The sequence below is a fragment of the Onthophagus taurus genome, chromosome 11, assembly GCF_036711975.1.
Source record: "Onthophagus taurus isolate NC chromosome 11, IU_Otau_3.0, whole genome shotgun sequence".
Lineage (NCBI taxonomy): Eukaryota > Metazoa > Arthropoda > Insecta > Coleoptera > Scarabaeidae > Onthophagus > Onthophagus taurus.
This window is the reverse complement of record NC_091976.1, coordinates 30,199,240-30,213,089: the sequence shown is the minus strand read 5'-3', so window position 1 is coordinate 30,213,089 and position 13,850 is coordinate 30,199,240. Positions and strand designations below refer to the sequence as shown.

The window sequence follows — 13,850 nt, the reverse complement described above, 5'->3', positions numbered from 1 at the left end:
TTTGAAATAGGAATTTGAAAAGAAATAACGTTAAGTGGTGGTAGAAAGTGTCATCTAGCACTTGATGATATCTTTTAACTTTTAAGAAATCTCAATGGTATCCCACTGACCGGATGTCGGAACATTCTCAAGGTAAAAGAATATAATGAAAGGGTCCTCTTATCACCTGGATTTTGGTCCGAAAATTCTCTTAATGTACCATAGAGGAATGTGTCATACCTTAGCCTCAAAGTGCCATCGACCAATGGACGTAAGAAAAAAAGACATAGGCGTAGTCTAATCCAAATCATTCTTCATAATACTAAATGATTAAAATTAAGGGATTTATGTATAAGAAAATGTGAATAAATTTAAATAGATGATGATTGATTGTTGGTAAGAATAAAATGATTGGGTGAAAAGTGAAAAGAAATGATGAAAACGAAGAAGTGCGCCACTGGTGGAGCAATAAATGTTGCCGGGGCTGTTAAGTGCCACATTCTTCGAGATAAGTTCTGCTAGGCGCATTTAACGGGCGCGCTTTTTTGCCCTTGTCACCGCCGACGTGCCTCCCGCCATCTCCCGGTCGTTCTGAAACATCATTTTACGCATTCTTCGAGTAATAGCGCATTGACGTATCGGCCACGACGACGACCACCGTTTCAGAACTGCACTCTGAAAATCTACCTTGCTTTTTTACAACCGCTGAATTACGCCGCCAAGATAACTATCAGGTTACAGTTATCTAATAATTAATCGGTCTCACTCCGAACGTCTCATACTTAACAACCAATTATTACTTTTTGTACAATTAATTAATTAACCGACAGTAACATAATGAAACAAAAGCTTTTTCTTCAGGGGCATTTTAATGGCACTCGTTAGTATTTGTGCAGACTTTTCCTCTTATAGTCTTTATACGACTCATTATATGGACCCCGAGGAGTTTTTCATTTCTTCGTCGGCCAAGAAATATAATTAAAGCGACTTCCAGCGAATCCAAACCTATAAATAATGAAAAGTTACTTTTTCTTTTTACTTGGAATCACTTTAATTAGAATTTTGTTTGTCAAAAACAATTGACAAACGAAAAAATTGATTCGTCGCATTAAAAACAATTTAACAAGTTTTTTTAACAAATATCATCTTGTGTTTTTGTATTAAAATCAGCTAATGTTTAATTAATTGTATTCTCAGAACTACTTCAACCAGTTTATCTTCTTCGGCGCAAAAAAAATAACTTCAAAAGTTAGAAAAAGAAAACTGACAAAGACGTTTTGATGTCATCCGTATTGATTTATTCGAATATTTGGTAATAAATAACAACGACGAAGTAAAATAATAAAATAATGACTTGTACGCGTAATTAAATCGTTGATTTACGTTAAGTTTGAATTAATTATCACCTTTGGCTTTTTTTTTCAAATCGTAATGGATTTATTCAAATGTGCACGCTACAGGTGTTAATTATTTCTACAAGATTAGTTTTTCAAATTCTTTTTTTGTACTTGGGCGTGATATCGAGACGTGTAAACGATTTTATTGAAGGTTAATGTTAAAATCTAAATATTTTATATTAAGTATGAATATATAAATTAACGATTATTTTATTGACCTTTTACACTATTGAACTCCTTACAATAATCATTGATATTTTGCATCTATATCAGAGGGTTTTACGCAACATATTTTGTATTTGCCTATGATATTTCTCTTCTGGCATGATGTTTTTATATGCAATTCATCATAATATTATTACCAAGTCCAATATTTCGCTGCTACGACTGATGATTTGCTTCTGACCACAAAATTTTCTTTTGTATCTGCCATGATAGTATTTTTATTACTAATTCTTTACTTTTGTACATAATATTTTATTTCTGTCAATGATTTATTTTGCCGCCAATCACCATAATACTATTGGCAGAGTTTAAATTGATGAATAGGAGTTTGGAGATGGAATAGCTCATGCTGCTAACAAGTTCCATCAGGAATGTCATCGATTCCTGGAGTTTTGTTGTCGCTCATTGCATTGTTCAGCCGAACAAAACCGAATGAAAATATCAAACTAAAACTGAACAGGAAGGAAATAAGAATGGTGAAATGATTTCTCTTTGTTGTTTATGGCCATTCATCCTTGTGATAATGTTACTTTGATAACTGTAAAACGTGCAGACTTCTATTTAAAGCAACGTAACAACGGGATTTATGAGAACTAAGAAATCATTTATGGTACAATGAAACTAGATGAAATTTGCTTTAAAATGCTCCTTGTTTAATTCCAACATCTCAATTAGTTCTTGAGATACGATATTTCTAGTTTGATTATGAACCTAGATAGCTGTAAAACATGCAGAATTTTATTTAAAGAACCATAATAGCGGGATTTATGGAAACTAAGAAATTATTTATGGTACAACAAAACTAGATCAAATTTGCTTTAAAATGCTTCATATTTCATTCCGATATCTCAATTAGTTCTTAAGATATGATATTTTTAGGTTGATAATGTTACCATGATAGTTGTAAAAAAAATTCTATTAAAAACGGCGTAACAACGGAATTTATGGGAACCAAGAAATAATTTATGGCACAATAAAACTAGATCAAATTTGCTTTAAAATTCTTCATATTTCATTCGCATATCTCAATTAGTTCTTGAGATACGATATTTTTACGTTAATAATGTTACCTTGATAGTTGCAAAAAAAATTCTATTAAAAGCGGTGTAACAACGGAATTTATAGGAACCATGAAATAATTTATGGCATAATGAAAATAGATCAAATTTGCTTTAAAATGCTTCTTATTTCATTTCGATATCTCAATTAGTTCTTGAGATACGATATTTTTAGTTTAATTACGAACCTAGATAGCTGTAAAATATGCAGAATTTTATTTAAAGAACCATAATAACGGGATTTATGGAAACTAAGAAATTATTTATGGTACAATAAAACTAGATCAAATTTGCTTTAAAATGCTTCATATTTCATTTCGATATCTCAAGTAATTCTTGAGATACGATATTTTTAGGTTGATAATGTTACCTTGATAGTTGTAAAAAAAATCTATTAAAAGCGGTGTAACAATGGAATTTATGAGAACTAAGAAATAATTTATAGCACGATAAAACTAGATCAAATTTACTTTAAAATGCTTCATATTTCATTCGCATATCTCAATTAGTTCTTGAGATACGATATTTTTAGTTTGATTATGAACCTAAATAGCTGTAAACCATGCAGAATTTTATTTAAAGAACCATAATAACGGGATTTATGGAAACTAAGAACTTATTTATGGTACAATAAAACTAGATCAAATTTGCTTTAAAATGCTTCATATTTCATTCCGATATCTCAATTAGTTGTTGAGATACGATATTTTTAGTTTGATTATGAACCTAGATAGCTCTAAAGCATGCAGAATTTTATTTAAAGAACCATAACAACGGGATTTATGGAAACTAAGAAATTATTTATGGTACAATAAAACTAGATCAAATTTGCTTTAAAATGCTTCATATTTTATTCGCATATCTCAATTAGTTCTTGAGATACGATATTTTTAGGTTGATAATGTTACCTTGATAGTTGTAAAAAATTTTTATTAAAAGCATCGTAACATCGGAATTTATGGAAACTAAGAAATTATTTGTGGCACAACAAAACTAGATCAAATTTGCTTTAAAATGCTTCATGTTTCATTCCGATATCTCAATTAGTTCTTGAGATACGATATTTTTAGTTTGAAATTGTTACCTTCATAGCGGTAAAACTACCAAATTCTGTTTAAAGTATCGTAAAAACGAAATTTATGGGAACTAAGAAATCATTTATTGCACAATGAAAATAGATCACATTTGCTTTAAAATGCTTCATATTTCATTCGCATATCTCAATTAGTTCTTGAGATACGATATTTTTAGTTTGATTATGAACCTAAATAGCTGTAAAACATGCAGAATTTTATTTAAAGAACCATAATAACGGGATTTATGGAAACTAAGAAATTATTTATGGCACAATAAAACTAGATCAAATTTGCTTTAAAATGCTTCATATTTCATTCGCATATCTCAATTAGTTCTTGAGATACGATATTTTTAGTTTGATTATGAACCTGGATAGCTCTAAAACATGCAGAATTTTATTTAAAGAACCATAACAACGGGATTTATGGAAACTAAGAAATTATTTATGGTACAATAAAACTAGATCAAATTTGCTTTAAAATGCTTCTTATTTTATTCCGATGTCTCAATTAGCAGCAAATTCAAACTGATGAATAGGAGATATTTGGAGAGAGAATAGCTCATGCGGCCAATAAGTTGGCAGACTTCAAGGTGATGAATAGTAATTCTTTCCATACATTTTGTTACTGAGTTTATCATTTCCTCTATATCTGTTAATAATACTATTTGTTGTACCTACAAAATCATTACAAAAAATCTTTCCGCAAAAATTTTTGCAAAAATTTGCAATTAATATTTTGTCTGCCTTTATTGTTTATCTTCTGTACTTTGAGTTATTTTTGCAAATCGTCATGATATTGTTACTGCGTTCAATATTTTTCTTCTACTTCTGATAATAAGCTTTTTAACATAATATTTTTTCTGCACTTGTTATGGTATTCTTCCCTAAAAGTAATGACGTCAATTGTTAAAAATTTTATGTTAAAAAATTAGTATAATACATATTCTTTAGGTTAGTTGAATTTAACAATGGTGAAACGATGAACGAAAGAATCCTCCGAAGCTTTTCGTTATCTCCCCCACTTGAAAACATTCCGAACATAGTTGGAGTAGGACCTGAGGTCCAGCGAATTCTTAGAATCAATTTCGTCGCGGAAAAAAGCACGCATTTTTCGAATTCTTCTCCGACTTTCATTATGACACTAAATCCTAATATAAGATTACTTAAATTTTACGTCAAGAATTTTTTTTAAGCTTTTATTATAACTGTTCCATATTAGGGATTGTCGTAAAATAAGAGTTGACCCGTTAAGAATCAATTAACATTTGCGTTTTGACGTCAAATCTCCAATGCGGACAATGAGCGGATCGTAAAATTCTATTTGGAACAACGAAAAATGATCGTTCCCATTGGAAAAAGCCCCCATATTGACGTCTTACCTCCTTTTACGCGAAGCTCATTTGCATCCGTTCGCATTGCATATCTCGGATTCTGTGGAAAATATCTACCTAATTTGAATTTTAATCGGCGTCGGAAGAGACAACACGACGCGCGATCTTCACGCGGTGAAAACACATACACAGCAAACGTAGTTTTCCCAGGTGTTACTTAACATTTAATTGCGTCTAATTGTCGGTGAGGAATTAACACCGTGAGGATTTTTTTTATTGGAATGTTACTTTTTTTACGACACCTAAGCAACCTTGCGCGAGACCGCGACGACGACGACGACGCCGTCAATGTTTATTTTTTTCTTTTTAATTTTTATTTTATTACTAAATTGAATTTTTATTTCTCTGTTTACATTGTTGGAACTGCGCCGAAGGAATGCATTTTACGCGGCGATCGCTTCGGGATTCGTTTAATTGCTTAATATTATCGTCTCTTTTCGACTCTATACAACGCGTCTTAATCTAAAATGTCTATTTCACGTAAGCTCACCTCTTCTTACAAAACGTAAACCGGACAAAACCGAAAGGAAAATTAAATGGGTTTTGAGGAGTGAGCAACAGGTGGTTACCGTCGAGTTTCACAATATTATACGCGTCTCGGGAACATTCTAAACACTTCTTATTTTTCACTTTGTGAAAAAAGTTTCGTACGCATTTAAGTGCGATTTTAAATCAACAAAAAACATCTAAATCATATTTTTATGGGTTAATTAAGAAAAATTAATAAATTTACTTACTAATTCCTTAGTTCTTTTTGTGTGAAAATGAAAAATTAGACAGTCTAAGGTTCATGGTGCTATTACAACTCCTAAATAGTATTAGAAATTTTATCCTTATCAAAATATAGATGTCTAAATTAATCCCTGAGATAACTAGAACCCTTGGAAATCTTTTGAAAATGATAGAATCTTTCTGGAACATATTTGACAACTCCGGAATGCGTTAAAATCCTTAGATGTCCTTAGGAAATCTTAGATATTCTCTAAAGAGTCTTAGAAGTTCTCAAAAAATCCATTGATGTTCTCAGTAACTTTCTGGAAATTTTGCAGAAATCCCCAAGATGCTGACAGATCTCTTGATATCCTTCCTGAGTCATGTAAAATCTATGGATCCTTCCATAACCGTATAACATCTTTAGAAATATTATCAAAATCTTAATAACTTTCCCGAACACTTCTGGTAATTTATGGAACCTTTATAAAGCAATAGAAATTTTAGGATTTATATAAAAAGTCATCCCTGGAATAAGTAGAACCCTTGGGTAATCTTGAAAAGCCAAACGGAATTTTTGGAAATCTTTGGAAAATAATAAAATCTTTTATAAATTTTTATACTCATATTAAAAAATGTTCGATTATTTCAAAAATGCTTAAAAGGGGGATACTTTAATTAATAATTGGTGATATTTCCACAAGGATCCTTCAAGAAATTAATTTTATAAAGGATTTTGCAAGTTATAGATGAAAATTGCAGCATCGCAAATTTTATCAAAACTTGAGATATTGTTTTCTCAAAAACTAAAAGTTATTTTTGAAAACGGGTTGATTCATTGGAAAGAGGACCCTTTTATTAATATTTTGGGAAATTTTTATACTTACATTCTAAGAAATGGATTTTATACGAATTTTTAAAACTTAATCGGCGAAAATTGCAAAATTCGAAAAAATTGTCGATTATTTCAAACATTTATTTCTCAAGAACTGAAAGTGATTTTCCAAAACGGCTTTTTGTATTAAAAAGAGGATGCTATAATTAATAATTGGTGATATTTCCACAAGGATCCTTCAAGAAATTAATTTTATAGCGAATTTTGAAAGTTATCTATGAAAATTGCAACATCGAAAATTTTATCAAAACTTCAAATATTGTTTTCTCAAAAACTAAAAGTTATTTTTCAAAACGGGTTGGTTCATTGGAAAGAAGACACTTTTATTAACATTTTGGGAAATTTTCATACTCATATTCCAAGAAATCGATTTTATACGAATTTTTAAAACTTAATCGGCGAAAATTGCAAAATTCGAAAAAATTTTCGATTATTTAAAAAATTTATTTCTCAAGAAGTAAAAGTGATTTTTCAAAACGGTTTTTTCCATTTAAAAGAGGATACTTTAATTAATAATTGGTGATACTTCCACAAGGATCTTTGAAGAAATTAATTTTATAGCGAATTTTGAAAACTATCGATGAAAATTGCAACATCGAAAATTTTATCAAAACTTCAAATATTGTTTTCTCAAAAACTAAAAGTTATTTTTCAAAACGGGTTGGTTCATTGGAAAGAGGACACTTTTATTAACATTTTGCGAAATTTTCATACTTACATTCCAAGAAATCGATTTTATACGAATTTTTAAAACTTAATCGGCGAAAATTACAAAATTCGAAAAAAATTTCGATTATTTAAAAAATTTATTTCTCAAGAACTAAAAGTAATTTTTCAAAACAGCTTGTTGCGTTAAAAAGAGGATACTTTAATTAATAATTGGTGATATTTTCATAAAGATCCTTCAAGAAATTAATTTTATAGCGAATTTTGAAAGTTATCGATGAAAATTGCAACATCGAAAATTCTATCAAAACTTCAAATATTGTTTTCTCAAAAACAAAAGGTTATTTTTTAAAACGGGTTGGTTCATTGGAAAGAGGACACTTTTATTAACATTTTGGGAAATTTTCATAGTCATATTCCAAGAAATCGATTTTATACGAATTATTAAAACTTAATCAGCGAAAACTATAAAATTCGAAAAAATTTTCGATTATTTCAAAAATTTATTTTTTTTAATTGTTAAAACGGCTTTTTGCATTAAAAAGAGGATATTTTAATTAATAATCGAAAGTGATAACAACAACAGTTCTTTTAGTTATGAATGTGATGATGAATTACAAGCTAAGAGAAGAAGACTAGACGAAACTGCAACAAGAAATTATATACATATAAATAAAGTTGTACTCAATAAAAAAGTCCTATTGAGGTTGAACTTGATTATTACCTGCAGTGTCTAACGCCTAAAAGAGATACTGATTCCTGTGAATGGTGGAGTACTAAGTAGTAAGTTAAAATCTTGAACCAGTATTAGCTAAGGATGTTTGGACATCTTTGCAGAATTATAGAAAATCTTTGGAAATGCTTTTAAAATCATGATAATTTCCTGAAACATATTTAGAATTTTTTGCAAAATATGTACATATCTTTGGTAATCTTTAGATATTCTTCCTATCACCTTAAAAATTCTCTAAAAATTGTCAAAAACCAAACACTTCTGGAAAGTCTATGGACATTGTAATATTTTTATAGAATTGGAATTAAATTTAGTGTAGTTCAATTATCAGAACCTCAAGTGACATACTGATCAGAAGCTTGGTTGAGTTTGAACCCGTAGTAATTTAGGGTAAAATCAAATCATTCATTAATCAATTGTGAACAGATTATAATATTTAAAAAAAAATTCAACATTTTATAGAAATTCTTCTGGATGTCTGGACATGTTTGCAGAATTATAGAAAATCTTTAGAAATGCTTTTAAAATCATGATAATTTCCTGAAACATATTTGGATTTTTTTGCAAAATATCTACATATCTTTGGCAATCTTTAGATATTCTTCCGATAACCTTAAAAATTCTTTAAAAATTGTCAAAAACTAAACATTTCTAGAAAGTCTATGGAATTGTAATATTTTTATAGAATTAGAATTAAAATTAGTGTAGTTCAATTAGTAGAACCTGATGTGACCTATTGATCAGAACCTTGGTTGAGTTTGAACCCGTAGTAATTTAGGGTAAAATCAAATAATTCATTAATCAATTGTGATCAGATTATAATATTTAAAAAAAATTCAACATTCTATAGAAATTCTTTTGGATGTCTGGACATCTTTGCAGAATCATAGAAAATCTTTAGAAATGCTTTTAAAATCATGATAATTTCCTGAAACATATTTGGATTTATTTGCAAAATATCTACATATCTTTGGCAATCTTTATTCTCTAAAAATTGTCAAAAGCCAAAATTTTCTAGAAAGTCTATGGACATTGTAATATTTTTATAGTACACATTTAGAAACTCTGTTAATTGTTTCCATTTTTGTAATCCAGTAATTAGTAGCCTACAATATGTATAACATGTTTGTTGATCTATATTTTAATATTAATACAAGCAATAATTGAGCAATTGAATTCCTTGGAAGGGTTTAAAGGGCATAAAATCAAAACAACAACGTAAGATGTTACAATTTATATATTGAGGTAGGTCGTTTATCTTTAATTAGCAATAACGACACACAACAACGTAATCAAAACAATTTTTGCACTCAAAAATCTTTGTTTCAATAATCAAATTGAGATGAAATATATCCAAAATAACTGAATTAACATCATCTTATCGCCATATTGAGTTGATTTGCGTCGTCTCCACGACTATTTAGTGAATTTAGTTCGCATAAAGAAGAGAACCGAGAGTATCGGCGCAAAACGCGCAAGTAAAACTCTCCTGCGTGCGTGGAGAGAACGGCTTGGTTCTCCCGTTATACAGACGACGACGACGGAGAACGTTCGTTTTCAAGGAGCCCGCGAGTAGTGAGTGAGTGAATCCGCGGAGGGCGCGCAGAGACGAAGAAGAAGAGAGGAGCGACGACAGTAAGTCTACCAAGCAAAGAGGCCGATCCGATCCGCGTCGCTGCCATTCTGCCTTTACACCTCCTCTACCTACTTACGAGCTGTGACGACGACGACGACAACGATTACCACGACGACGACGACGACGACGACGACGACGGCGACGACGAAGGACTTCTCTACGAGGAGGACTTCTATAAGCGTCAGAGTCGCGCGCGACGCCAGTGTGCGAAAGTCTTAAACCGAGAAGAGTCGTCCTCATTATTTTCAATTTTTATTTTTTCTTACTTAAAAAACAAAAAAAAAATAATAATAATAACACGCAGAGAGTTGTTGGGTTATAATTCTCGTGTGGGCCGTTGCCGTTTCCTAATTTACGCGAGTAACCGCGAAATCCGGGCCCTGTTGAGAAGAGAGGAGTGATGATCGAGGTGTTGTGCGTCCGTCTACGACCACCGTTTTTACCACCCGGATTTTACGCGAAGTGCCCGTTGAGATGTGATCCGCAAGTCCGCTGAAAAAAGTGCTCAACGAGAGAGAGAAAGAGAGACAACAAAACCCTCCCGAAAATAAGAGGATTTAGAACAAAATCTAAATAGGATTATAACGAAGATATTGGACCAAAAACAAATAAGGTAAAAAAATTTAATTTTTTTTTTATGGAATTCGTTTACCAGAGAATCATTTGTACAGAAAATCACCATAAGTACTTAAGCGAATTAAACTCGCCTCACCAAGTGACTAAGAATCCCGACGTTTACGATGAGGCGTTACTCATGGAGCAATTGAACGGACCCCCAATTAAATCGTCAATTTCAGACGAGAAATTCTCTCGGGCTAAATGATTATTACTATATACATATATTACCATACGATTCGGCAGAAAAATGATGACGCAGACTTCATTTTTACTATATTCTATTTTTTTTAATTCGGAGGAGCCAAAAAGAAGGGTTGCTATTGGTCAGATTTAAGCAAAAATTACACTAGAAAAGAACTAGAAATATTTGGGTTTAGTCGCATGTCTCTCAAGATGGCTAAACCCGAATGATTTTAATTTTAGTGATAGTGCTAGTGTAAAACTAGAACTAACACTAGACATAGAACTAGAATCATTCGGGTTTAGCCGTCTTGAGAGACGTGCGGCTAAACCCGAATGATTCTAGTTCTAGGTCTTGTGTTAATTCTAGTGATAGTGTAAAACTAGAACTAACACTAGAACGAGAACTAAAAACATTCGGATTTAGCCGCACGTCTCTCTAGTTTTACACTATCACTAGAACTAACACAAGAACTAGAACTAGAATCATTCGGGTTTAGCCGCACGTCTCTCAAGACGGCTAAATCCGAATGATTCTAGTTCTAGGTCTTGTGTTAGTTCTAGTGATTGTGCTAGTGTAAAACTAGAACGAGAACTAGAAACATTCGGGTTTAGCCGCACGTCTCTCAAGACGGCTAAATCAGAATGATTCTAGTTCTAGGTCTTGTGTTAGTTCTAGTGATAGTGTAAAACTAGAATTAACACTAGAACGGGAACTAGAAACATTCGGATTTAGCCGTACGTCTCTCAAGACGGCTAAACCCGAATGATTCTAGTTGTAGGTCTTGTGTTAGTTCTAGTGATTGTGCTAGTGTAAAACTAGAACGAGAACTAGAAACATTCGGATTTAGCCGCACGTCTCTCAAGACGGCTAAATCAGAATGATTCTAGTTCTAGGTCTTGTGTTAGTTCTAGTGATAGTGTAAAACTAGAATTAACACTAGAACGGGAACTAGAAACATTCGGATTTAGCCGCACGTCTCTCAAGACGGCTATATCCGAATGATTCTAGTTCTACGTCTTGTATTAGTTCTAATGATTGTGCTAGTGTAAAACTAGAACGAGAACTAGAAACATTCGGGTTTAGCCGCACGTCTCTCAAGACGGCTAAACCCGAATGATTCTAGTTCTAGGTCTTGTATTAATTCTAGTTTTACTTCAATAAAAGTATACAACATAGTAATATCTTATGCTAACTAGTATTACCTACCACTGCCACTACAACTAACACTAGACTGAAAATTAGAAACGAACTTGGGGGTCCGCCAATTAAATCGTCAATTTCAGACGAGAAATTCTCTTGGGCTAAACGATTATTACCATATACACATAACACCATACGATTAGGCAGAAAAACGATGACGCATACTTCATTATTACTATATTCTATTTTTTAATTCGGAGGAATGTTTTCAAATTGAAACGCCAAAAAGGAAGGGTTGCTATTGGTTACACTTTTAAGCAAAAATTACACTAGAAAACAACTAGAAATGGTTTGTTTTACGGTGCCATAACTTTCTTATATGATACGAACAAAACTCCGTGACCACCTACAATCCATAGGAAATTTTCCGCTCTATACAATGGTACATAACTTTAGTAGATGGTATTATGGCACAAGCATTTTCCCCGATAAACTACAAAAACCGAGTGAAATTTTCGTAAGTAAATCTTTACAGCGCCATAACTTTTGTATATGATACAGACAAAACTTCGTTACTACACAGAATACATAGGAAATTTGTCGCTTTATACAGTGGTATACAACTTTAGCAGATCGCATGGTTGCACAAGCATTTTCCCCCCAAAAACTGTAAAAACCGCGTATAATTGCCGTACATAAATATTTACGGTGCCATAACTTTCTTATATGTTACGAACAAAACTCCGTGATCATGTAGAATCAATAGGAAATTTTCCGCACTATACAATGGTATATAACAAATGATTTTAGTTCTAGTGATAGTGCTAGTGTAAAACTAGAACTAACACTAGACCTAGAACTAGAACCATTCGGATTTAGCCGCACGTCTCTCAAGACGGCTAAACCCGAATGATTCTAGTTCTAGGTCTTGTGTTAGTTCTAGTGATAGTGCTAGTGTAAAACTAGAACTAACACTAGACCTAGAACTAGAAAATATCGGGTTTAGCCGTGCGTCTGAGGACTGACACTAGACTGAGAACTACACTGAGAGAAAAATGTCATTTTAAAATAAGATGACTCTTAACCAATATCCTTTTGTTTTAAAAGTGATAACTGTTGTTACTACCAGATAGTTACTTTAATAATGTCAGTTGTTGATTTTAAATCGCAAAATTTATTGTATTAAATTACGAATATAATTTTAGCGAAAGATAAAAAGTTCTTGAATTAAAAGTGTGTCCTTATTGTTTAACAGCACTTTTTGAACATCTTATTTTAAGGTAACTTTTTTAATTTAAAACCTTCTAGTTATTACAATTAAAAATAACACTTTTGTATGAAAAGGTAGATTATTTTGTTTTGTTCACGTGGTATTCTCACGTGATTTCGATCGATTTCGAACGTGTTCGCACGTGTTCATTGATATTCATCTTTAGTTTCTGTGCTTTTAGTGTGGTGGTGATTGTGAATGAGTAGGGACGTACAGTTTAGCCACGTTTAGCAAAGAAAATGGAAGAAATGGACAAGTCCGATATCGTAAGTTCATTGCTCATCAAGTGGAACTTGCCAGAGATAGTGTAGAACTAAAACTAACACAAGACCTAGAACTAGAATCATTCGGGTTTAGCCGCACGTCTCTAAAGAGGGCTAAACCCGAATGATTCTAGTTCTAGGTCTTGTGTTAGTTCTAGTAATAGTGTTAGTGTAAAACTAGAACTAACACTAGACTGAGAACTACTATCCGTGCCAAAAGTCAAAGCCCCTCAATTTAGAGATCGATATCTGCGCAACCGCTCGATAAAAAAAGATGCAGAAAAATTTGTTATAAATTACTGAACATTTTTATGTAACATATGTTAATTTGAAAATTTTCGGATCCGCGGTTTTCTTTTTATCGCGAGTTAAATAAAAAAAGTACCCGATTTTTTACAGTACAGGCAGCTTTGTCCGCTTCGCGATTTTTTTTCTCAAAAACTATCAAACGAAAAAATTTTAATTTTGTACAGGTGGTAGCCTGAGGTGTTCTTAATGAGGTTCATATTTTATTTCTTCGATATTTCTTAGAGTTTCGTGGAAAATCGCGGTTTAGCAAGACGCCGTTGTGTCGAAAACGGCTGGGTGGATTTCATCGCGGATTTT

The 13,850-nt window shown here is 32.1% G+C and overlaps 2 protein-coding genes and 1 long non-coding RNA gene across 4 annotated transcripts in view; 2 read left to right on the top strand and 1 right to left on the bottom strand.

The window, feature by feature from the left end:
• LOC139432213 (uncharacterized) overlaps window positions 1–13,850 on the top strand; it is a 200,625-nt gene that overhangs the window by 54,919 nt on the left and 131,856 nt on the right. The gene's annotated exons all lie outside the window — the stretch shown is intronic.
• On the bottom strand, window positions 3,956–5,779 carry LOC139432241 (uncharacterized). Of its 2 annotated transcripts, XR_011642103.1 has the most exons (4): window positions 5,117–5,779; window positions 4,678–5,054; window positions 4,504–4,621; window positions 3,956–4,411 (listed from the first exon to the last, which is right to left on the bottom strand). It is a non-coding gene; the product is annotated as an uncharacterized lncRNA (long non-coding RNA). The 2 variants fall into 2 exon arrangements; XR_011642102.1 differs by lacking the exon at window positions 3,956–4,411 and having other exon boundaries at window positions 4,448–4,621; window positions 5,117–5,778.
• The window catches only part of LOC111417459 (protein decapentaplegic-like), a 73,943-nt gene continuing 69,956 nt past the window's right edge, over window positions 9,864–13,850 (top strand). Inside the window, exon 1 of the mRNA XM_023049741.2 lies at window positions 9,864–10,382. The gene's annotated coding sequence lies outside the window, so the exon portion shown is untranslated. The remainder of the gene's footprint in view (window positions 10,383–13,850) is intronic.